Source organism: Notamacropus eugenii, chromosome 6 (genome assembly GCF_028372415.1).
Source record: "Notamacropus eugenii isolate mMacEug1 chromosome 6, mMacEug1.pri_v2, whole genome shotgun sequence".
NCBI classification, from domain to species: domain Eukaryota; kingdom Metazoa; phylum Chordata; class Mammalia; order Diprotodontia; family Macropodidae; genus Notamacropus; species Notamacropus eugenii.
The window spans coordinates 147,183,269-147,210,102 of NC_092877.1; the positions used below are offsets into that span (position 1 = coordinate 147,183,269).

The following is a 26,834-nucleotide window of genomic DNA, read 5'->3' on the forward strand; positions in this document are numbered from 1 at the left end:
ATTGCTTCCTACAGAAAGAGAACGCACAACAAATTCTGAGGAACTAAAATATGAGCAGAAATAAAAAATGCTGAATCCATAACTAAAAGATTTTGCCCTTTGCTTAAGAGTCAGCTACAGAGGGCTGAGAATGAAGACTTGACTGCCTGCTGAAATAGATGACAATCACATTTAAGATACACTCTCAGGAGCTAGGCAGCCATTAAAATAAAGAGCACACCCGCACCTGACATCCCAAAGAGGCAGGAACATCTGTTTTTATGTCACTAAAAGTATGGCTATTTGAAAGTATTTAGATGTTTTTAAAAGAAAATAAGCAATTAAGACGAAAAAGGCGAAAAGCAAATTATGATTTTTTTAAGGGAATGACACATTTCTCCCTCAAAGTCAGAGGTTCACTCTCAAGTTCCCTATTATACTTTTTCAAAAGAAAAATGACTGGTGTTAACAAATGTTTTATTCAATACAATTTTTGAAGCTGATGATTAATCTTCCTTTTAAATATATGTTAAGATGACACAATAACATCTCGGATTTGTTCATGCCAATTCTCAAGCATTTGGTCCTTTTAGAATGAGCAGGCAAGCCAACTCTTCCCAAGGTAAATAAAAACTCTCTACCCTAGAAGAATTCCAGGCTTTTCTTTATATCACCTTTAAGATTAGAGGGTAATAAAGGGCTAAGAGGTGGGTGGGGCTGGTACCTTGCATTTTTGTAAAGCTGTTCACTAGATGATTCATAATGGTTTGGAAAAGAGAACACTTGAGACAAGAACACAAACCTTCATCTTCCATCCTTTCACCCAAAACCATATAGGGTAGTATGTGCTTGGCTCAAAACAAAGAGTTCACACTAGATATGACAATAACCCGCTTGCCAACAGATTGTTTTCCTCCTCTGCTATGTCATGGCAGTGATGACATCATGCAGGATTATCAGAAGTGAAGGCTGCTGAATAAAATCTTCTCATTGTTAAAGAATTTCCCTTCCTAAGATTTTCTATGCATGATTTCCTCTCACTGTCTCCCAAGTCCTATCTTCATTCCCCAATTACAGCATTCAACCACTGCAGTTCCTTTCTTCGCATTTATTTTCCTTCACATGGAAACTCCCTTCACTGAAGAAGATCTTAACCCCTCTTTCTGAGCTGCTACAACCCCAGAAGTAATCTTCTAGATGCTATCCTTCCTGTGAAGATGCTCTCTTGACTTAACAGGACTGACTCCCTATTAAAAGACATGAATTAACCTGACTAATGTGAAAATGTGTTTATTGGGAATGTAGGTGTAGAGCTCACATAAGATTGCATGCTGATACAGAAGGGAGGTGGGAGGGACAGGGAGAAAATGTAAAACTTATAGAAGTGAATGTTGAAAATTGAAAACAGATAAATCAATAAATTTGGTGGGGGAAAAAAAGAAACAAAAATGGAGAAAAAAAGACATACATTTCCACAAGGGACTCATACTTTAAGTCTTTCCATCTAGGTAAGATCTACCCCGGGGGGAACTGAAGCCAAGCCAATTGGTGCGGGAGAGCCAATTGTTAAATTTTCAGTGTAAGTACACTTCAGGAATCTGCAAATGTTACAAATCAGGTCTTCATTTATAATTGTGCTGATTGTCTAGATTTGAGAAGGTGATAGACGAAATGTTAATACAAATTAAATTTTAAAATGTGCCATGCATACATTTTTGAGAAGCAGTTATTAGACATTTATCCACACATTATCAGACTTATTTCAGCTTGTATACTCCTTTTGCCACAATGAGACATCAAGGAGGACTTTAGTTTGTAGAGTTTTTTCACAGAATGTTAGGCAAAATTTAGAGTCAGTCTAATTTTATACAACCCTTTGAGGGGAAGGGGCAAGAGAATTTATAAAGTACTTACTGCATGTTAGACACTGCAATATGCCCTTAATAAATATTAACTCATTGGATCATAAATCTGCAACTTCGTTTTAGAGCACTGCTCAGGGGCATGAAGAAATTAGGTATCTTGCCCAGTGTAATACTACTAATATATTTCAGAGGTAGGATTCGAATCCAGGTCTTCCTGTCTCCAAAGTCAGTCCTCTAATAACTATATCAGGCTGCCTCTTTGCCTCTATTAATTATTTTCTCATCCATTTCCAGCCTAAAACAAATTTATTCAAATACTTAATAACCTCTCTGGGCTTGTCCCATGGTATTTGATAAAATTCTTTTTATTTTCTCTTTAAAATACTTTCTCCACTCTCACAATTTATCTCATTGCAAACTTCCTTCTGACCATTTACACAATATCAGTACAGCTGGTGCTTTACAACATTTCCATCTGCAGCTCCTCTCGAGAGCAGCTTTCCTGTATCTCTGGGCTCCATCAATTCTCCTCCTCTTTCCAAATCTTCTCTCAAAATACATCTTTTCTCCTCTTGCCAATACTCCTAATTTTTCTCATAGTCTAATAATTAAATTCTTGCATTGATTAACCATATGTCTTTAAACCACTCCTTTTTTAAAATTTTTTTAACTTAGTATCAAAAATTTAGGCATGTCCCTGTTCTAATCTCTTATAAGCCTGGCATTCAGGGCCCCAGTTTATATAAGGAGGAAACTACGTGGATGCCTCTCTCCATCTACTGAGGCAAACTACAGAAAAGATAGAGCTCTTCAGGGTAAGCGATGGTTTTTTTCTGCAAGAGGCAGCTGGTGACCCCTGGAGACATACACACAAACATACCACTAAAGGAGAACTTAACGGCTTGGTTAAAAATAGATAACTGTGAAGATATAGTCATTAGCAGCATATACATACAGGCTTATAAATTACACATTAACACGTATGTGAGATAAACTGAAAAGCTTTTTCTGCCAAGGCCTGGAGACTGAAATTTGTGTTTCCCCTGCAAAAGTCAATCATGTCATTAACACCTTCTGGGAACAGCCCCAGGAGCTGGGATCTTCATACAGCTGGTGGCATGAGAAGCATCTCAACACAGGTCCCTCACTGGATGAACCAGCTTCTCCTATCCATGTACACAAAGGGCATATAACAACAGCAATGATAAATATAGCATCTTAAGGTTTATAAAATGCATTAAATCATCTCATTTGATCCTCACAACAGCCCTGTGATGTAGGTATTATGAGGATCTTCATTTTACAGATGGGAAACTGAGGCACAAAGACATTGAATGACCTGCTCCAGATCACTTAGCTAGTAAATGTCTGAAGTAGGATTCTAATTCAAGGTCTTCCAGAATCCACATCCAGAGCTCTAGCCACTGAGCCACCTAGCGGCCTCTTTGCCATAGTGATCATTGTCACAACCACTATGGATGTATTCTCCTAGATAAGTACACTCTAGTAAGTGTAGTAAGTGGCCACAAAAGGAAGGGCTAACCAATAAAAAGTCCTCTTGCTCTACTGGCATCCATGCAATGTCAAGAGACCTTGAGGAGGTCCTCCACATTTATAGAAAAACTTAGACAAAGTAAAAGTGAATTTAAATTCATTTGGCAAACCTTACAGAGATAAATTGCAGAAAATTATAAGCAGTGTCTCCTCTTAAAAAAAGCAATGAGCAGTAGCAGGAAAAAGGAACCTGTAGAAAACTTAGTATGATACTCAGTTAAGCCAAATCATTCTTAGAATACATGTAAATGAATATAGAAAAAAAAAGGACCACAAATAAATGAAAGAATAACATAAATCAGTTCGGCTTTTCATTTATTGTCTCTGTATCCCCAGCTCCTACCACAGTGTGTGGTACACAGAGTAGGCCCTTAATAAATGTGTTGAATTGAATTAAATTGAATTTCTGTAAAGAACTAGTCCCATCCGGAATAACTATGGAAGTTGGCACATTTGAATTCTAACCCTTAAGTCTCCCAGTGTGCTAGAAAATATGCTTTTATCACACCAGTTCTGTGAGGATATGTAAATATTGTAATCTCCATTTTACATATGAAGAAACTGAGACTAATGCCTTGGTCAAGTTGGCCTTGAACAGTGAACTCAAATGCTGCCTCCCCTTTGGATGCTTCCATCAAACTCTTTCCTGTCCCCTTGTTGTTAACAACCTTCCTCCTTTCATCATTCTTGGTCTTTCCCTCTTCATAACACACTTACTGTTCTATTTGATGACTCTGTGACTGCCTCTTGTGTGCCTCCCCTCAACCAATGCAGATCACAACTCATCCATATTTTTTTTTTATTCTGGGTTCACTTCCAGTGATTTTTGTTAACCTTGGTGCTCTTCTTTTCATATAAAATATTTGGAAATCAAAACAATCATTGGGCTTACTCCTACTCCTTACTGTGCTGACTTCTCTACATCAGGCCTGAGCCTGCAGGCCACTTGTGGCACACCAACGGATGCTAGGCAACCTGCAAAAAAATGTAGATGTTTGTAGAGGAAAGCATCCTCTACAACTTTTGCAAGAAATCCTTTGGCATGCCCAGGGGCCAAGAATGACCTGAAGGTTGCAGATTGTGCAGATATACTCTACATACATAAATTTCTGTAGGAAATGAGGACAGCCAAGGGAATTTCTAGACAAGAAATTCCCTTCACAAGTGTAGATTGGGATCATCTCTATTATGATTAGTCTTCTACAGAGTTGCAAAGAATGTTGAGAGGTTGAGAGACTTCCCTAGGATAATAGTCACTGTGTGTTGAAGGCCAGATGAGCCCAGGTCTTCCTGGTTTTTGCAATAGATCAGATTTGAATGGTTGTGATGATATGCATTTTCTTCTACTACTTGCAAGTCACTATGCTAAGTACTGGAGATACAAAACTAAAAATAGTTGTCCCTACTCCCAAGGAGTACATATTCTACTAGCAAAGATACGATAAATATAGATAAGTAGAAACAAGACAGGAAGTAGTCTGGACAATGAGAAGACACAGAGTACTCTACTACAAACTATTTAGCCATCATCTATCTCAGGTTCAAAAACTGTGATTAAACTGAATTTGATTAATGACATTCGAAAGAGTTTGACAATCCACCCATTGAATCACAGGATTTAGAGATGGAAAAGATCTTTGAAATTATTTCAAGTAATCGTTTTATAAATGGAAAAGCTGAGACTCCTAGAAGTTAATTGTACAAGGTCAGAGAACTGTGTAGAGCTAGAAATTAAACCCAAGTATTTAGATTCCAGATTATGTGCTAGTTCAGTTTACTTAATCAGGATTGTGCTGGACCCAGCTCATACCAGATCTTGATAGCTAATGTTCAATTTTTCCCTCAGAACTTAGCAAACTCCAACAAATCAGGGCTTGATTTATTGTTTCATTGATTGCCTAGATTTCAAAAAGTAATGAAGAAAAATAATAATACAGATTAAACTTAAAAGTGTATCATGCATGCAATGAAAAAAAAAAACTGGTTGCTAAACATTTACCAAAGCACTCCTGAATATAACCCTTACCCCTGCTAATAATACATGGTTTTTAAATAGTGCATTAAGATTTTTCAAGACACTTTATATGCATTATCTCACTTAGAACTTCCCCAAAGCTCTATGAGGTAGATGTCAGCAATATTATTCTCCTTAATGGCAGAGGTAAAATGCAGGGTTTGTTATGGAAACACCATGGTTTCAAAGTTGCCTCAGACATGTATGAGCTATATGACCAGGGGCAAGTCCCTTTAACCAGTTTGAGCCTCAAGCAAGACTCTGAGACACTCTAGCAAGTTACAGATGACTCACAATCTGTGTAGTAGAGGAAGTGCCCACACCAGTAGAATCCCAGAGCCTTGACAAGGTAGAATTAGTCAGTCAATAAGTTCTGCCCAGAGTTGTTGTGAAGAGAAAATGAGATATATTTGTAACACTTTGTTAACCTTAAAGTGTTATACAAATGCTAATTATTAATGTAATTATTATCATGATTATTCTGTGCCAGGCATTGTGCTAAGCACTGGGGATACAAAAGCAAATAAAATAAAAGTACCTGTTATCAAGGAGCTCATAAATGACATGATACAGTTTCAAAATACTTTCTAAAATATTTTTTTTAACTCTGGACACAAAAACTATGCCCCATAGTAGTAATAAAAATAATAATATTAAGTAACTCATATTGAAGTGATCCTTTAAGGTTCACAAAGTACTTTCCTCTCAATAAACTGTGTTAGATAAGGAATACAAACTATTATTTCCCCATTTTGTAGATGTGGAAACTGAGATTCTAAGCAATTAAATGATCACATATCTGATGATCCCACAAATAAGTGAATGAGGCAGTATTTAAACTTAGATTCCTTGACTTCAAGTCCAATGCTCTCTTTATTCTACCCATACTTTGTCTCCACACAAGGAGATACAACAGCTATCATGCTCACACACCCAAAGTCTCGTCAACGTTGTTTCGGTAAATGAAAAATTCAGACTTCAATCCTCCTCATCATATTTTGCTCAAAATCTTCCCATTGCCCCAACCGTCATTACCTTCACTAACAATTTACTTTTGTTCAGCCCTTCATAACAACTGTATAAAGCTTTGTGATCCTTCACTTTTATGTTGAAGAGGGATTTTTATAGAGCATAATTTCAAATTTAGTGAATCCACCTAACTTTTTGTTCATCTGTTTCTGATCCTTTCCAGAGAGCATACTGAGGAAATCCTAAATCAGTCTAGTAACAGTAACCCTCCTTCCTCTGTGAGTAACAGTAAGTCTCGCTACAGGCACTTTTTGTGTTTGCTTGTTATTACAATTAAACTTTTAATTCATATTCAACATTTGCATCCAAGGCACTTTGTTTTATGAAAACAAGCTAATCAGTGTTGCACCTTCCCATTTGTCAATTTATTCTAAAGAAGATTAAAAGGAAGTCAAGTGAGACATGTTAAGGAACAGATGTTTGTCTTTCTGGCTGATTTCTTACAGTTTTTTCTCTCTTTCATCACTTTTTAAGAAATGGGGCTAATCTTTCCTATCTGAAGAACACAACTTTATCTGGATTCTCTGGACATGGAGTTTTAAAGTCTATGGAAATTTCATGCTACCATTCAATTAATATTGTGGACTAATACTGTTATTCTTATTATAGAAAAAGTGAGAACATGGTGTATTACACTGAAGGCTAGATTGAGACCCAAGAAGACAGAAGTTCAACTCTCACCTTGCCACTTAATAGACATGAAACCATGTGCTGACCCTTAGCAAGCTATTTTCTTATGTACAGTGAGCAACATGAAAGGTTGTAAAAAAAAAAATCAATGCTGGAATTTATGAGAAATTAATACAAGAAAACAAATTGAACAGAGTAGGTGGGGAGATTAATTACTAAACTGATTTCTATTTAATAAGGAATGTATTGTTTTTTTCATCCTCTAAAATTTAGTGCCACAGGAAAAAGCTCTGGCTGCTCTATCTTAGTATGGCAGCAAACCTTGTCAAGTCACTGGCCCTCCTCAGGCAACCCTTAAAGGTCTTCATCAGTAGAGGAAGTTCCCATATTAATACAATCACAGGTGCTTGACACAGTGACTTCCTCAAAACATGCTTTTGTTCAATCTTTCACCTAGATTTTGCTCATTATCTTGGTGTAGCATATAGCAAGAGATAATGAAGAATATACATTGGTAATTGTAAAATGGCGCTACTACCACAATCATTACTCCTAACAAGAAACCTAGTCCTCCAGCAAGGAGGCACCACAGTACAGTTGTATGAGTGGTAATTCTAGTCTAACACTCTGCCTGTCGTGTACTAGGCATTTAAAAAATAATTTTTGATTGGTTAGTAACATAACAGGTATAAAATGTAAATGAACTTTCAAGCATAACTATGGAAACTGAGAAACAGTTCTAAAGTTACAAAGCAAATTGCTAAAAGCTGTGTAACTTTTTCACATCCTTGCAAAAACTTCAAAGTTCCATGGGAGAATAAATCTTTCTTGTGAAATTAATTTGAAGGTCAAAAATGAAAGCAGATATTATATTAAAAAAAGTGTATGGGGGATAAAGAGAAGCACTGAAAGATTATGGACTGATACAAAGTGAAGTAAGCAAAACCAAAAATGCAAGATAAAAAGCTACTACAACAATGAAGTTGAAAGTAAAGCAACAAAACAATCCAAAGGGACTTTTGAGAAAACGTAATGACCAGGCTTGGTCCCACAGGAGGGGTATTAGAAGTTACCTCCTCTGTTTCTCTGATGAAGTATGAGATAATATGTATAGGGTTCAACATATAATGTCTCACTTTTAAAAATATTTTTTTTTTGCTGAACTGATTTTTCTCATCTTTTTTTGTGGTAGAGCAGCAGTTATGGAATTTTTGGTTTCAGGCACCCTTTAAATGCTTAAAAATTTTCAAGAACCCTGAAGAGATATTGTTTATGATAGAGAGATACATACATAGATACATTACTTTTTATTGTATTAAAAATTAAAGTTGATAAAGTTTTTAAAATATTTATTTAAAAATAATAACAACTGTATTACTTAGTCACAACATATTTTTAGAAAAAATAATTACATTTTCCAGAGCAAAGAAATCTCAGAGTGATATTGTTTTTCATGTTTTTGCAAATATCTCTAATGTGTGGCTTAATAAAAAAAAGATAACTGGATTCTTGTATCTGCTTCTATATTCAATCTGCTGTGATATGTTATTTTAGTTGAAGTATATGAAGAAAACCTGGTCTCCCACAGATATGCAATTGAAAAAGGAAGGAGTATTTTATTAGGCAAATAACATCTTATTGTTATTATGTAAAGAGTTTTGAACTCATGGACCCCCTGAAAAGGTCTTGGGAACCCCAGGGGTTTAGGGACCACACTTTCAGAACTACTGTTATAAGATATGGAAGGAAGGAAGGAAGGAAGGAAGGAAGGAAGGAAGGAAGGAAGGAAGGAAGGAAGGAAGGAAGGAAGGAAGGAAGGAAGGAAGGAAGGAAGGAAGAAAGGAGGGAAGAAAGGAAAGAAGGAAGGAAGGAAGGAAGGAAGGAAGGAAGGAAGGAAGGAAGGAAGGAAGGAAGGAAGGAAGGAAGGAAGGGAAAGGAAAGGAAAAGAAAAAAGGAAAAACAGACAGAAAGGAAGAAAGAAAGAAAAGAGAGAGAGAGAGAGCCTGGTGTTACTGAAGTACAAAATTGTAGAATGGCAAAGTTGAAGGGACCTTAAAAATCATCTAATCCTACCCCATCATCTTACGGATAAGGAAACTGGGGCTCAGTGAAATTAAGTGACCCGTTCATTAATAACAAAGCCACGAGTGGAACCCAGACCCTCTAACTCCCAGTCCAGTGTAGTTTGCATTATAACGTAACACCTCAAAAGCAGATAGGAAAGGGGAATTGGAGAGAGGACCAACAGAAATGTGAGTCAGGAGGAAAACAAGTGACTGAGCAAATATATGATTAAAGGAAAAGTACCTTATTTGCCATGTTCAGAGAGTATAGTTAACTGACAAATTTAAAATAACCAAGAATCATTTCTGGCTAGTTAATAGTTAAAAGCCTCAAAGCAAAAGAGAGATGGAGAAATTTCAGGACTCCAATTTAAGCGAAAGTACATTTCCATAGACTCTTGTTAAGGTCAACGAATCAGACATTACAAGAAGAAATTCCTTAGAGCACAAAGGAGTGAAATTTTATAGGGTTTAAAGAAAAAATTTCTTCTCAGTCTCAGTGTATTCCTGGGCTAAAACAAAATGTCTATGGAGAAAATTCTAAGTAAGATATACCTATAATTTCTCTTCTCTTCCTACTAAGAACTTACATGGAAGAAAATTAATGCCATCTTTGAAAGCAGATTCATAAGTACCCTTGGCACCATTTAATGGCTCTTGTCCAAGATGTGTTTTTGTTTTTCTCTCCTGAAGTGCATTCTTGAAAATACAAGACTACTTTGTCCTGTACTCTAACAGCACTGTTTTACATTTACCCATAGAACCCTATTTCCACCTTGCAGTACCTTGCAGGTTCTTTCCATCTGGGTATAAAAGGATATGTGATGTTATTTATGACTACTTTGAGGTAGAATGTTATTTTTCTTCTTTATTGAAGACTATTTGTCTTCATATAAAAACCGGTACAATTCTAGACTAAAGAATGAAAATTTTCATGGCTTTCAGGAAGTCCAATAATTCTTGAATTATCTCTCTTTGATCTATTTTCCAGGTCTGTTGTTTTTCCAATGAGCTATTTGAGATATTTTTATATTTTTTTCATTTTGTTTTTATTTTGTTTTATTATTTCTTGATGTCTCATGGAGTTACTAGCTTCTACTTGCCCAATTCTAAATCTTCAGGAATTATCTTTTTCAGTAAGCTTTTGTAGCACCATTTTCATTAGGTCAGTTGTACTTTTTAAGGAGTTGTTTATTTCGATGAATTTTTTTTTATATTTTTTACAACTTTTTATGTTTCTTTTACTAGTTTGTTGACTCTTTTTTTCATGATTCTCTGCTATCACTATCATTTCTTTTCCTGATTTTTCCTCTGTCTCTCTTGAGTTTTAAAATCCTTTTTGAGCTCTTGTAGGAATTTCCTTTGGACCTCAGACCAATTCACATTTTCCTTTGAGACTTTGTCTGTAACTGTTTTGACATCTATCCTCTTCCAAGTTCATCTTTTGATCTTCCCTATCACCATAACAATTTTTTATGGTTAGGTTATTTTTTTTTGTTTGGTTGGTGGTTTTTGCTAATTTTTCCAGCCTATTTCATGACCTTTCAGTTTATGTTAAAGTTGGGTGCTTCTCTTGGGGTGGATAAGGCACTGTCCCAACCTTTAGGTTTTTCATAGTGCTGTGTTCAGAGGACCTAAAGGACCTGTAAGTTTCCAGTTCTTCCAAGGTGGTATGATCTAAGGAGAGGTGTAATCACTACTTTCCAGAGCTTGTTCTCGGTGTGTGATAAACACATACACCCTAGAACCGTAACCAGGATCCTCACTGTGCTGTAATCACTTGCTCTATCATACTAATTCTCTTCTTCACCCTGGCATTGCAACCTAGAATTATATAAAGGTAATACAGCAGAGTCCTGCCCTTAGTGCCAGCAAAGTGTCCCCTCTAAACTTCTTCTGACTAGTAGTCTATCTTTTTTACTGTTTATGTGCTCAGAGTTCAGGAAATTGTTGCTTCTGATTCACTCAGTTATCCACAAAGGCTATGCTAGTTTACTGCGATGGGGTCTCAACTGCCGGTTTGTGCTGGGGCAGGCTTGCATGGGGTCTAGTTACAGGCTTACACTGGGCTATCTGCACTGAACTCTGCCTCACTCTCATCCCAGTGAGAAAGACCCTTCCTGCCAAACTTCTAAGTTTTCTTGGGCTGATGTGGTGATTAAAAAGTTCAAGAGACATAATTTCTGAGTAATTAGTCATTTTATTAATAATGTCAGTATGTTTATTAGTAAAAGGATGGTCATTTGGCTCTCTCTTTTAGACCAAAGATGATTTATGGTGTTGGTCTCACAGGTTATATGCTTTTGGAAGAACATATGTTCCCAAGGGTGTCACTAACTGAGATTGGTTAATAAGTAATGAGAAAATGAATATTACAGTGAGAGGCTGGGCTATATTACAGTGAGAGTTTTGAGGTACATGACTTGGATTACCCAAATCTTGGTCAAAGAGACTTAATAACTTCCATATCAGCTATCTGACAAAGGGAAGATGTACATTTTCCCAAACTTGTCTGAACAAACACAATGAGCAGCAATCCATCCATTAGCCTAAACTTAGGATTTCGTTTACCTCCTGATTGAGATTTTCCACACTGGTTGATTTCTGAATGAGGAAGTAGAAAAGGGGAAAAACCTTGGTTCTGATTCAGTAAATAGCTATTAATACAAGAGACCGATAATCATTTGTTTCTATTGAGAGATAAAGTTTCCTCATTGAATCACTAACTGATATTACAAACACTTTATCAAAGATTCTTAATTATGGGGCTTATGAGGGGAATCAAAGTGAGAGAAAAAGGGAAAGAGATTGATCCCATTAATGAAATCCTCCATTAAGCAAATCTTACAGATAAAAGGTACATAGGAAAAAAGCAAAAAACAACAATAAAATAAAATTGTACATTTAAGACTCAGAAGCCTCATCTTATATAGCTATCTGTATGAGATGGGACACCATTTAATGCAACTCTCTGGTTTGGATGTTGTCTTCTAAGCAGTTTCCAGCTCACTGGCTTCTTAGATTCATGTCACTTGTAGACATCCTCTTCTCAGCTAAAAAAAAAACTCCTAAAAACTTGTATTAACACAATTTTAAATTTACTTTTCCAATAACCAGGTCACATAATGAAAATTAGCTCAAACCTTATGTCTCTATTACTAGAGAATCAAATTTGGAGCCTATAAGACCAGAAAATTTACATTTTTAGGCTAAGCAATTGTCATGTTGATGTAGCTAAGAAACTCACATACCAACTAAAATGTAGAACCCAATTTTTACCCTTGGCATTATTCATTCCCCCATTAAGAGAATGAGATACTGCTAAGGAAGTAATAATACAATACTTCAAGTAAGAAGATGAACTCCAATACGAAAATGAATTCATTTAACAAAAGGTTCCAGGATGGGATATCTAAATACACTGAATAATTAATTTCAAAACAGTACACATTGAGCAAGTTATTTATAATAAAAACATATTCAACTTTTAACAATTTTCAAATGAATAACCCCTAGTAAAAGTGGATCTCTCTGTAAGTCATTTATAGGATGGACCACAAACCATTCTCTTCTTGAGAAAACTAATTGTGCTGCTTTTATTTCAATAACACAGAACTGAGAGAGTTATAATATTAACCTCACTAAATAATAGCATTCTATCCTGGTTTCATAAGTCTTAACATCATTGTGTAATTATCCCCATATGATTAAAAGAAATCAAAGGATTTTATCTTATACAGAGATATATAACTAGTACAGCAGATGACAAGGCTAAATACATATTCAGTTGCTCAGAATATAGAAAGGGTTAGGGTAATCCAGTAATAACATGAAAAAAATCTATTTAGATTCATTTATACTGATCACCTAATATGAGCATAGAAATTTGCCACAAAAGAAAAATCAGGGACACAGTTACACAGTATACAAATGATGCTTCTCTAACTCCAAGACAGTTCCAGGCAAATGTTATATTCATGATCAATTGCAATGAACCAAGCTTAGTCAGAGGGGTAAGATATTTTCCATTCAAGAGGAAATTGCGCACTAGAGAATTTGAGTCATGAAAATTCTCCCTCAACCCATGCCAAGAGTCATTCTCCCAGCCTATTCCATAAGAACTACTCCTGCAGTTCACGAGTATAAACCCCATAAAGTTGCTGGCATCATGGATCATTGGCTTAAGGCTCAGAACAATATCAATTGCAATTTGACCATCTTAAATAGTAAGTTCCAATAAGTTTTGGGTGGATTTAGTTTTCAAGGGTCACATTTTTTAGGTGACAAGTATTGACTATAATTTCACATTGGTAACAGTAAAAGGCTTATCATGAAAAATCATAACTTATCTTGATATAACTAGTACTCATGATAAGTAGATTCTTTTTTCATCCCTAGGTTGAACAATACACAAGTGATTTTGTTTTAAGGTGCTTACTAACAAACAACAAAAGACTTGGGATTGGATGTGTAAACATAATGATCCCAAATTGTGTACAAAGAATAGCTTCTATCAAAATGTCTATAGTAAAAAATGTCCAGTTATTAACTATGTTAAAATGGACATAAACATAGACTACTGCTCTCAGAATCCCTTTAAACAATGGGAAAATCTTTAACATGACTCTTAAATACTTTGTATACATTTCAGGATACATTCCACATACAGTTTTTAATCCCAAATTTACAAAGAAACATAAGAATCAAATTTCCTGTTAAGATAATACAAGATAACTAATAAATTACTACTCTCCACTAACATAATTGACTGTGAATAAAGTCCAAATGGATACATGATCTAGGTATAAAGACTGATACTATAAACAAACTAGGGGAGGAAGGAAGAGTGTATTTGTCAAATTTATGGAGAATGGAGAAATTTTTGACCAGACAAGATAGAGAACATTATGAAGTGCAAAATGGATAATTTTGATTACATCAAATTGAAAGTTTTTGCATAAACAAACACAATGCGATCAAGATTAGGAGGGAAACAGAAAACTGGGAAAGAATTTTTGCAACTAGTGTCTGTGATAAAGGCCTCATTTCTAAAACATATAGAGAACTGAGTCAAATGTACAAGAATACAAGTCATTCCCCAATTGATAAATGGTCAAAGAATATGAACAGGCAGTTTTCAGAGGAAGAAATTAAAGCTATCTGTAGTCATATGAAAAAATGCTCTAAATCAATACTGATTAAAGAGATGCAAATCAAAACAACTCTGAGGTACCACATCACACCTATCAGATTGGCTAACATGACAAAACAGGAAGATGATAAATGTTGGAGAAGATGTGGGAGAGTTGGAACACTAATATCCAACCATCTTGGAGAGCAATTTGGAATTATGCCCAAAGAGCTACAAAAATGTGCATACCTTTTCATCCAACAATATCGCTTCTAGGACTGAATCCCAAAGAGATCATAAAAATAGGAAAGGGTCCCACAAGTACAAAAATATTTATAGCAGCACTCTTTGTGGTGGTCAAGAATTGTAAATCAAGGAGATGTCCATCAATTGGGAAATGGCTGAACAAGTTGTGGTATATGAACATAATGGAATACTACCGTGCTATAAGAAATGATGAACAGGAAGACTTCAGAGAGGCCTGGAAGGACTTATGTGAACTGATGCTGAGTAAAAGGGGTAGAACCAGGAACACAGCAACAACCACAGTGTACAAGGAATGTTTCTGGTAGACTTAGCCCTTCACAGCAATGCAAGAACCTAAAAAATTCCCAATGGACTCTTGAAGCAAAATGCTTTCCACATCCAGAGAAAGAACTATGGAATTGGATCACAGAATCAAGCAGACCATTTTCTCTTGTGTTTTGTTTTGTTTTTTTTTTCATGGTTTCTCCCATTCATTTTAATTCTTCTGTGCAACATGACTAAGATGAAAATGTACTTAATAAGAATGTATGTGTAGAACCTATATAAGATTGCACACCATCTGGGGGGGGGGGATTAAAGAGGAAGGAGGGGGAAAAATCTAAGACCTATGAAAGTGATTGTAAAAAACTGAAAATAAATTAATTAATAAAAAAAGAAAAATTTTAAAAACCATAACTGACTGTTGAAATCCTATTCCTTAAAACATAAACAAAAGTTTCCTGACTTTAACCTCACCACTTAATAGATTTATTTCTTTGTTTCACAAGTTTCTTTACCTTTGCCTAATTATATTCATATAACTCTGAAAGAATGAGATACTTCAGGAACTGAATCTTATACATATAACAGGTTCAAGCACTAATTTAAGTCTTGCTTAAGCCATGGAATGACTACAAAGTCAGATCAAAATAGCAAGATCTTTTCCACTTTCAGCTTATTATAGTAATTCAGATAATGTTAATCTAATAACTAATAGACCCAATACTGCAATGGCAAACTTCCACTGTTTGTCTACTCTGATAATAGAAATTTGCTAAGAGAGTTAGAAGCAAGACCATAACAGCTTCAAAACCTGTGTCACTATAAGTAGCCTAGTATATGGAACCAGGTAGACAGATTTCTTGTGTGGGAAAACATATTAAGACAATCCAACCTTAATTTTCCCAATTTTCCCTACCTTGTTCCCAGGGACAGATATTCACTAGCCTTAGGTCTCAGATGTCACTTCCACTGAGTTGCTGACTGCTGACATTTTTCTCAAAATGCTCATTTAAATGTGGTCTAAGGACATGACAAATCTAAGAATGAAACTTTACAGTAATTTCATGGTCCCAAAAAAGCTATCTCCTCAAACAATCAAGTCACATTAATCACAGTAGGTTTGGACACAAGTATTATCAATAATATCAAATTATTGCAATAAATTAGCTTACAAATAAAATATTGTCAGCCTTCTGAGAACTTAACACAAAAGATTTTTACTTAAACATGCCCACAAAAGAATTTTACTTAAGCATTTCTTCCTAAAAGTATTTTTCTTTCTTAAAAAATAGCTTAAAATTTATCCTGATGTTAAAAAGGACATCATTAGAATCTAATTAGTTGGAAACCTTTAAATTGATAGATATCTCTTTGTTATTGGACCTTAAAACAAAAATAAATCCTTAAAATTGGAATTTATTGAAACTACATTCTTTTACATATCATAAGTAAATCTCAAAAGTTCCAAAAAAAACCAAAATATATTCCTAATCATTACAAACTCCTCAGTACTACCACCCTCTAGTGGAAAAGTATCCTCAATAGGGAGGAGATTCAGTTTTTCTAAGCCAAAAAATAATACCCAATTAAAAGTTTATCAGGCCTCTAAAAATTTGCTCAATATCTTTTTATTGCTTTTTGCCATTTCCTAGAATTCAAATTCAACCTGGTATAAAACATGTCACTAGAAATCAAGAAAATAAGAGGAGGCAAGATGGCAAGAAAAGCAGGGACTTATAAGCTGATCTCTTCCCCCAAACCCTTTCAAGTACCTTTATATAATCCATCAAAACAAATTCTAAAGAAGCAGAACCATATAAAGGACAGAGTGAAACCATTTTCTAGCCCAAGACAACTTAGAACCTTGGCAGGAAAGGTCTGTTGCACCAGGGTGAGAGAGAGAATGCAGGTCCAGTGCAAACCATACCAGAGCAGATCCGGCCCCAGAAAACCAGGAACAGGCCTTAGGAGTTCCTGAATCAGTGGCGGCAGCAGCTGTTTCCAGAGCTCTGAGCCCACAGACAGTCAGGGGTCAAAAATCTGGTCACAAGATTACAGGAGTCTCTTTTCTGACAGTGGGGGCAGAACTCTGTTGCTTTGCCTAAACTTAGATCTGGGTTACAGTATTGTGTGATAGTCCCAGCCAAAGGAATAACACTTGTACATCAGAGCTTGTGACCCAGTGGAATGGAGTGGAGTGCAGTGAGGGACCCTTGTTCTGTCCCTTGTCAGAACAGAAAAGAGAGTTTGTGGCCTCTCATGGATCAAAGAACAGGCCAGGAGAGTAGTAAATACACATCTCCTTAGATCACATCACCTTGGAAGAATTGAAAATTTACAAGTCCCTAGAAGTATCTCTGAAAACAACTACAAAAATCCCAAAGCTTGGGGAATGCTCCCACCACTCTAGAATCAGAGATCCACATTAGCATAGAGTCAAAAGTCAGAAAATAGATTGGAAAAATGAACAAGCAATAGAAAAAAAATCTCACTATAGAAAGTGACAAGGAACATCAAAATACATACTCAAAAGAAGATAACAAAGTCACAACTCCTATATCCAATGCCTCAATGAAAAAAAATATGAATTGACTTCAGACCATGAAAGAGCTCAAAAAGGATTTTAAAAATCAGGGAAAAGGGGTACAGGAAAAACTAGAAAGAGAAATGAGAGTATTGCAAGAAAATCATGATGAAAGAGTCAACAGTTTGGTAAAAGAGGCACACAAAAAAATATTGAAGAAAATAACACCTTAAAAAACAGAATAGGCCAAATGGTAAAAGAGGTACAAAAATCCAAAAAAGGAGAAGAATGCCTTGAAAACCAGAATTGGCCAGATGGAAAAAGACATACAAAAATTCACTTTAGAGAAGAACTCCTTAAAAAGCAAAATTGACTAAATGGAAATGGAGGTCCAAAAGCTCACAGAAGAAAATAATTCCTTAAAAATTAGGATGGAGAAAATTGAAGCTAATGACTTTATGAGACATTAAGAAACAATAAAACAAAACTAAAATAATGAAAAAATAGAAGACAATGTAAAATATCTCATTGGAAAAACAAATGACCTAGAAAACAGATCCAGGAAAGATACTTACAAAATTACTGAATATCCTGAAGGCCATGATCAAAAAAAGAGTTTAGACATTAACTTTCAGGAAATTATCAAGGAAAACTGCCCTTATATTCTAGAACTGGAGGGTAAAATAGATATCTAAAGAATCTGCCAATCATCTCCAGAAAGAGATCCCCAAATGAAAACTCTGGGGAATATTATAGCCAAATTCCATAATTTATAGGTCAAGGAGAAAGTGTTGCAAGTAACCAGAGAGAAACAATCCAAGTATCATGGAACTGCAGTCAGAAGAACACAAGATATTAAAGCTTCTACTTTAAAGGCTTCGAATGTGATATTCCATGAATCACCTAACCAGCAAACCTGAGTATATTTCAGGGGAAAAAAAGCATATTCTATGAAAGAGGGGACTTTCAAGCACTCCTGATGAAAAGACCAAAGCTGAATAGAAAATTTGACTTTCAAATACAAGTCTCAAGAGAAGCATAAAAAGGTAAACAGGAAAGGAAAATCATAAGGGAGTTAATAATTTAAACTGTTCACATTCCTACATAGGAAGATGATACATGTAACACATAAAAATTTTCTCATTACTAGAGCAGTTAGGAGGAATATATATATATATATGTATATATATATATATATATATATATATATATATATATATATATATATATATATATATATATACAGAGGACACAAGTGTGAGATGAATAATAAGAGATGATATCTTGAAAAAAATATTAAGGGATGAGAGAGGAATTTACTTGGAGAAAGGGAAAGGGAAAGGTAGAATAGGGTAAATTATTTCACACAAAAAAGAGGGAAGAAAAAGTTTTACAGTGGAGGACAAGAAGTGGGAGGTGGTAGGGAACATTTGAACTTTATTGTCATTGGAACTGTTTCAAAGAAGAAATAACATACACTCTCAGCTGGGTATAGAAATCTGTCTTACCCTATAGAAAAGTAGGAAACTAAAGGGATAAGAGAAAGGGGGGTATGATAGAAGAAGGGTAGATTGGGAGAGGCAGTGATCAGAAGCAAAACTCTTTTGAGGAGGGACAGGGTGAAATGGGAGAGAGAATAGAATAAACTGGAGGGAACAGGATGGAGAGAAATAGAGTTAACAACTATAACTGTGAAAACATTTTGAAGCAAGTTTCTCTGATAAAGGTCTCATTTCTCAAATATATAGGGAACTGAGTCAAATTTATAAAAATAAAAATCATTTTCAATTGATAAATTATTGAAAGATATGCATGATTTGTTTTTAGATGAAGTAATCAAAGATATCTATAGCCATTTGAAAAATTCTTTAAATCACATTGTTTGGAGAAATGCAAATTAAAACAATTCTGTAGTACTACCTCACACCTATTAGATTGGCTAACAGGCAAAAAAAAAAGAAAATAATGAATATTGGAAGTGATGTGGGAAAAATTGAGACTGTAATACACTGTTGGTGGAATTGTAAAGGTTATAAAACTATGCATACACTTGGACCCAGCAATACTCAGAGGTCTATATCCCAAAAGAGGAAAAAAAAGGGAAAAAGATGTGTACAAAAATATTTATAGCAGCTCTTTTCTAGTGGCAAAGAATTAGAAGTTGGGGACATGCCCATCAGATGGGGAGTGGCTGAAAAAGTTTTGGTTTATGATTAATGAAATAAATATTATTGTGCTATAAGAAATGATGAGCAAGATGCTCTCAGAAAAACCTGAAAGGACTTGTATGAACTGATTCCAAGTGAAATCAGTAGAACCAGAAGAACATTTGAACATAGTAACAGTGCTATTCTCAGCAATATCCAAGACAACTCTAAAGAACTTGTGATGAAAAATGCTATCTATCCCCAGAGAAAGAACTGACAAGTTTCTGGACACAGACCAAAGCATACATTTTTAAGCTTTATTTTGCTTTAGGCTTTTTTTGGTCTATGTTTTCTTTTCCAACATGACTAATGTAGAAATATTTTTGCGTGGCTACACATGTATAACATATCCAATTGCTTGCCTTCTCAGTAAGGGGGTGGAAAGAGAGAGAATTTGGAATTAAAAATTTTTTAATGAATATTAAAAATTGCTTCTACATGTAATTGGTGGTATAACCAAATTAAATTTTAAAAAGAAATTAAATTTTATTTAATTTTAAAAAGAAAAAATCTAAAAAAGGGGAAAATAATTACATTCTAGAATCCCACATCAATAGTGAAGACACAGTAATTCACTTACACCCTTAGAAAAACAACATTGGTCAATTGCTATAAACATATATGTATGTATATGTGTGTATGTATACATACATGTGTGTATGCTTACATGCATGTCTATATAAATGCACTATATATGTATATATGTGTGTGTCACTCTATACCATAAGCAGTCTTGAAAATTAATTATATCCTATTTTTTGTAAGTAGAATTTGTATCCCATTTACTCAGTAGGAATTCCACAACACAGAAAACTCTTACACAGGGCTGACAAGAATTTATGACTAGATGGTTCTAAGAATTCTTGTAACTCTACAAAAGAGATTTTACAAGGTCCTTTCTTTGCACAATTTCCCATTTTACTTATGAAAATACTTGATAGGTTTTTAACATTATGAGAATAACTCCAAGTAGTTAACAATCTCAAAATTTCCATAAATGATTGCCAGGTGGTTCTAGACAAAACTTCCTCTTTAATTATAGGCAAAGCTAGAAGTTAATAAGTTCTTAAATTACAATATTTCAAAATATTACAGAATGTGGTCAGTAGGGCTGATAAAATGATCTAACAGCTGTCTAAACCCTTTTTTCACCTTTCATTAACAGTACAATTCTTAATCTAACAACACCCACACTATAAGAGAAGTTGCTTTTCTAACAAAATAAGTGATACGATAATTTACCAAATTTCACAATATAAGAAAGTTTAGAAATGTAACAATGCCATAAAAAATATTAAGTATTTAAAACTAGACACAAAACCCATTACCAAACATAACCGTTACCACTTGAAGTAGCCTTAATTCAGTTGGAATGTATTTCTAAAAAACCTTATCCAGAAAATCATTCATCTCATCACTATTGGCAGTACATACTGAACACATCTAAAACTTCATACACAGTTATCAAATATGAAGTAATTATATCTAATTAAAGAAGTAATTTAAAAACAGTTAAAGTTTATATAGTATTTGCCTTATTCCAGGCACTGTCTTAAGCATTTTAAAATCATGTTATCCTCAGAACAACTCTAAGAGATAGGTGCTATTATTATCCCCTTACAGAACAGTAAACTGAGGTAAACAGACATAAAGTAACTTGCTTGGGGTCATAGAGCTAATAAGTTTCTCAATGCCAAATAACAAATGTCTTTTGTCTTAGGTTCTAATTTACCACAATTATCCTGACAGGAGAACACATTCAGACCCCATTCTTATTTCCTTCAAGAAAGGTTTTGGTTTAAATCAAATAAAATCTTATTTATAATAAATAATGGTAATGTTTTCATTTTAATTGATATGTTTCTATTATTTTCTTTGTATGTAGGTAACATGTATTTAAAGGTGTGTGATGACAATTTCTACTGCATATAAACTTTTCCTTAAATGACTGGAACAATTCTCAGTCTCTTGCCTCCTTTACCTATATGAGACTTATCAGAGTAGGAACTGCCCTAATTCAGTTTCCAATTCCCATCCTCAGAGTGTTGAGGTTTGGAGTGCTTGGGACCCCCAAATACCAACACCCTGGGTCCTGCCCAAATGAATTTGACCCAAGCCTTCTTTCAGCCAAAGAAAATAAAGTGTATTAATGATGCCCCATATTGGGTTGACTCTTAAGAAGTCTCACCATTTGTGACACTTGTATTGACAAGTTGGCCAGACAGAATTGGAGCTAGATTGAATCTGAGTGCCTTCATGGAGGCAGGATGGAGCTTATATACAGAAAGACTGTGGGAGGGATCTAGGGGAGACCAAGTAGTCTGGGGTGATGGGAGGAAGGGTTTGGGAAGGGTCTTGAAGAGGGTCTTAAGGAAGATCTTGATGGGACTGGGGTGACTAGAGGTCAGAACCAAGAAAGTGGGATTTTGATGGGATCAAGGGTGGGAAGCAGCTGGAGGCAATCCGGAGGTAATAGACAATGGAGGGCTAGGCTCCTTTAAGGGTAATGAAAGGCACATTGCTTCAGGAGAAGGGCAGATCAAGTGCAAAGGAAAGATTATCTCCTTCACCCCACCACCAGGAATTTCAAGCTGGGAGTACTAGGAAATACATATAAAGTTTCACAGTTTGAAATCACACCTGTTATTAGATTAGCTTAACTGAAGTCAAATCTCTGCACTTTAACCTAAACGTGGGGTTAAATACTGAAATCTTGAAATACTGACACCCTAACTCTATTACCTATCTACTACTAATTTCTTTTAACATATTTACATCAATCTTTTAATAATTAAATCCACAACCCCAAAGAATTAAAGAAAATCAAACTTTTCTAACAATATTTCTAAAAAAATGAATTATCAAATGAATGGGAGGTACTTTTATTTAACACATTATACATCATAAAACTGGTATAATAAATTTTACTTAAAATGAAATCAAAATAAGTTCAATTACACTTGGGTCTATTTTCCAATTGCATCACATAGAACCTCAATTTTTAATTGAAATTAGCATTATATGTTATACAAAGGCTATTTATTCCAGGTATTTCATATTATGGAGTCACTATTTCCAGCTAATCCACTTTAAAAGATTTTTTAAATGGTAGTATATAAGAGATTTTAATTATCACACTTAGCCATACCTTCCTTACCAAAATTCTCCTAATATTATATAGCTGCCTGTATTGGCTTTCAAGTCAAGTTACAATTTTTTTTTCATTTTTAATGTTTCTACTTACAGAGGAGTCAAGCTTCCACGTGGTTGGAGGGTGGGGCTGGGTGGTCTGCCCTCAACTCCTTCACAGGTTTTTCTAAATGTCCCTTAAAATAAATTCTAAAGAATGTTAATGGAGCCCCCCCAAAACTTATCACAATTCAAGGTGAAAGGAAAGGAAGTATCTTTTCCCTTAAACAATGAGGGATATATATATCTGCAAGCCCTGTCACTAGCCCAGGCTTTAGATCTACAAATCAAGTTTCATTCAAGGCCATTACTCACCAGCCTCACATTGGCACTGGCTTTTCCTTTTGTCTTCCTTTCTTCGAGCACAAAAAAAAAAAAAAAAAAAGGAAAAAATCCCTTTTATGGCTATTTCATTTTACTTTAGATGAACTTGAATTTCATTTTCCTTGCCCATCTAAAAACCAAACGTGGCTTTATTTCATCAGCCCTTGCAGGTTACAGCTCTTGGGAAAACTAGGCCTTTTACTTTAAGGAAATGCTCAGTGACAAAATGCTAATTCTGCCTCCAAAACTCACAATCAAAATATAGGAAGAGAACTCTTTAAAATTAAAACTACTCTTTCTAAACATTATAGCCTGGGGAAATCTCACCCTGCTTTTTCAGTTCCCCCCACTGAGCAAATACAAGCCATATCCTAAAGATAAAGACAAAACACAGAGAAACAGAGTACTCTTACAATTGCCTCAGTTCCAGTATCAAATCCTCTTAAGCAGAACCCTAAAAGCTCTCTTTAGTAGAACACCCCAGCTCCTGCCAGAAATCTGGGACTCTTAAGAGAACTCTACCGGCAAGAGACTTCAGACCATGCTTCCTTAATTATAGAAAGATTGAAACGGTTTGGACTGTGATTCCAAAGTGAATTCAAACCCCTCAGGTGGCATCTGTGTGCACATATCACAATATGTCTCTGTAGCCTGTGTCAAGTACACTCCCCATCACAAGAGCGAAATATTCAGAAAGACAGAATTCAAACACTCAGACCAGACATAAAGACTCATATAGGCTTACCCAGAGATGATTGAGAGTTAGAGTCAGAAGTTTCAAGTTGAGGAGAGAGTCAAAATCTTAACTTACATTTTCCCAGGAAAGACCCTCTTTCTACGTGGCAAATTTTCACCAATGAGTGCTCAAAAAGGAAGACCTTTTCTCGGAGACTTAAGCCAGACCTCTCTTTTCCTCTAAAGCCCTTCATGGTTGCACACTAAACTGTGATGATTAAGAAGTTTGAATGACAATTTCTGAGTAATTAGTCATTTTATTAATAATACCAACAAGTTTATTAATAAAAGGAGGTCATTTGGCAATCTCTCTTAGACCAAAGACCCCTCACGGCAGTGGGCCCTTAGAGGAGCATGTGCTCCTGAGGAGGGCATTCAACTCTGATTGGTTAACAATTAATTAGAAAATAAATATTACAATGAGAAGCTGGTCTATATAACAATGAGAGTCTTGGGGCACATGACTAACATCCCTCAAATATTGATCAAAGCAACATCAATTTCCATATCACCTATCCGACAAAAGGGAGGATCCATATTTTTCCAAACCTGTCTGAGCAAACACAATAAACAGGAATCCATTTATTAGCCTAAACTTAGGATTTCTTTTACTGTCTCTGATTAGATCTTTAGTCTGGGTAAGTCTTAGAGAGGGAGAGACAGAGACAGAGATTTCCCACATTGGTTGATTTCTGAATGAGAAAGTAGAAAAGGGGAAAAAACTTGGTTCTGATTCAACAATTAGTCATTCAATTCAAGAGAGATATAATTACTTTTCTCACTGAAAAATTGTTGTACCTCATCCTTTTGTTGGTTCTGCCACTCCAGGACTTGTTTTGAGGTATTATTTTAAAGTTGTTTGGAAGGGAATTTGGGAGAATTCAGGTGAATTCCTGCTTTTATCTCCCATGTTGGCTCTACTGCCCATGTCTTTGGAGGCAAATTTTCATCTGTGTCAATCTAACTGTGATGAATCTCCATGCCACAATTCAGAACATATTTTAAGAGCCAAATCTGGACAGATCCAGTAATCAGAACAACGCCAAGGCCAAAGAGGGTAGAAAACAACAAAAGTGGAACAATCTGATTTCTCCTGACAGCTGTTGATTGGGTTAGAGGCCATAGCTCCTGATATGGCACCATAAGGCTGGCTGTTTTTTTCAGTTTCCTAAGATCTTATAGCCATTATGGGCAATAGGTTGTTCTATTCCCTGGTGTCTGTGTGTGTTTGTCCTTCATTGCCGAAGAAGACCATGCCATCAGAGAAATAATGACATGACTTGCACTTGACTTTGTTTTTGAGTGAGGCAGGGCTGTGCAGGTCACCAGCCTCATTTCTCCTCCAGAGTCATCTGAATCCAATGGCCAGATATTCATCAGGATGACTGGAGATGACCCAGGATGAGGCAATTGGGGTTAAGTGACTTGCCCAAGGTCACACAGCTAGTGAGTGTCAAGTGTCTGAGGTGAGATTTGAAATCAGGTCTTCCTGTCTCCTGCACTGGTGCTCTATCCAGGGAGAGAGCTACCCCTTCCCAGTATCTAGTAACAACCTAAAGCATAGGATCATAGATTTAAGTCTGGAAGGTACAATAGAATTAACTGAGTGTAATCCCCTGAGAAAAGAGGTCCAAAGAAATAACTTGCTAATAACAGCTTGTAAGAAACTGAGACAGGATTCAAACCCAGGTCTTCCTAAATACGAGTCTATTCTGATACTATAAAGAACTGGACACACACTTAGTGATCAACTAATTCAATTTTCCCATAATTCTATGTGCCAATTTGGTCAATGTGGGGGTATTAAAGGTGGAACTCTGGCCTTGGAACTTGCTTTATCACTAATATTCCTAGATTCTGCAGAAATCCTTACAACTCAGCTGATAAGAGGCCCTAACAATGATGAAACTCAGAAATGTCTGTTGTTGCTGCTTGGTTGTGTCTCACTCTTTGTGACCCCACTGGTGTTTTCTTGAAAAAGATACTGAAGTCATTGGGTGTTTCCTTTTCAGCTCATTTTACAGATGAGGAAACTGAAGCAAAGAGGGTTAAAAGTGACTTGACCATGATCACACTGCTAGTAAGTGCCTGAGGTCAGATTTGACTCAGGGAGATGTCTTCCTGACACCAGGCCTGGTACTCTCTCCACTGTGCCACCTAACTGAACATTCAGAAACTACTTTATGCCAATGAAACCTCACAAAGAAGCAGAAAAGCGGTATTACAGGTGAGACAAAAGACAGCAAAGAAACCACAGAGCCTCAGGTTCTCATGAGTGGGAATCATATATTTTCTATTCTTTTATCCTATCACTTCAGCAGTTTTACCACATCATTTAACTCACTTGAATTTAGTCACATTTTATCCCCCCAAAATTTCCTAACAGTGCTACTTAAAAATGGAATGTATTGACTTGAGATATGGTGAGATTGCCCTGTCTTTGGAGATCTTTGAGCAAAGGGCTGCTTGACCACTGTTAAATGTGGTATAGTGACTAGTCTACGCATATGACAAACTATATGGTGGCAGAGCTCTCTTTTAATTCCCAAACCCTGTAATTTTCCATCCCATTCCCCCTTAACCCCTTCCTCAAAGAAAAGACTTAAATGTCAACTTACTTCCTATGTCCAAACTATCATAAAATCCTATAGATTTTTCCTCTTTATGTTTCTCTTATTAATTGCTTCCTCCAAATTCTCACACACTCTTTGCTAACCCAGATCCTAACCATCTCGAGTGTGGGTTATCCCTTTTGTCAGTCTTCCCTCAATCCATATAAGAAGGTATTTAGACTTGATAACCTCCAGGATACTTTTCAACTCAAACAATCTGTAGAGAAGCAATTTTTAAGGGTCTGCCATTTGTCAGAAATTCTGCTGAGTACAAGATATATGAAGATGCAAACAATATAGTATCAACTTTTAAAGTGCTTACAACTCAATCAGCAGAAACAATACATCTGCCAATAATTTAATAAATATAAAGTGTAGTGCAAGTCTACCAGCCAGCCAAGAGAATTCCCATCTCTCTAGAGATCTGTACACGAACTGAAACCTAAGCTT

General features: G+C 35.6%; 1 protein-coding gene across 2 annotated transcripts in view; it reads right to left on the reverse strand.

The window, feature by feature from the left end:
• The window catches only part of IQCM (IQ motif containing M), a 522,295-nt gene that overhangs the window by 323,020 nt on the left and 172,441 nt on the right, over positions 1–26,834 (reverse strand). The gene's annotated exons all lie outside the window — the stretch shown is intronic.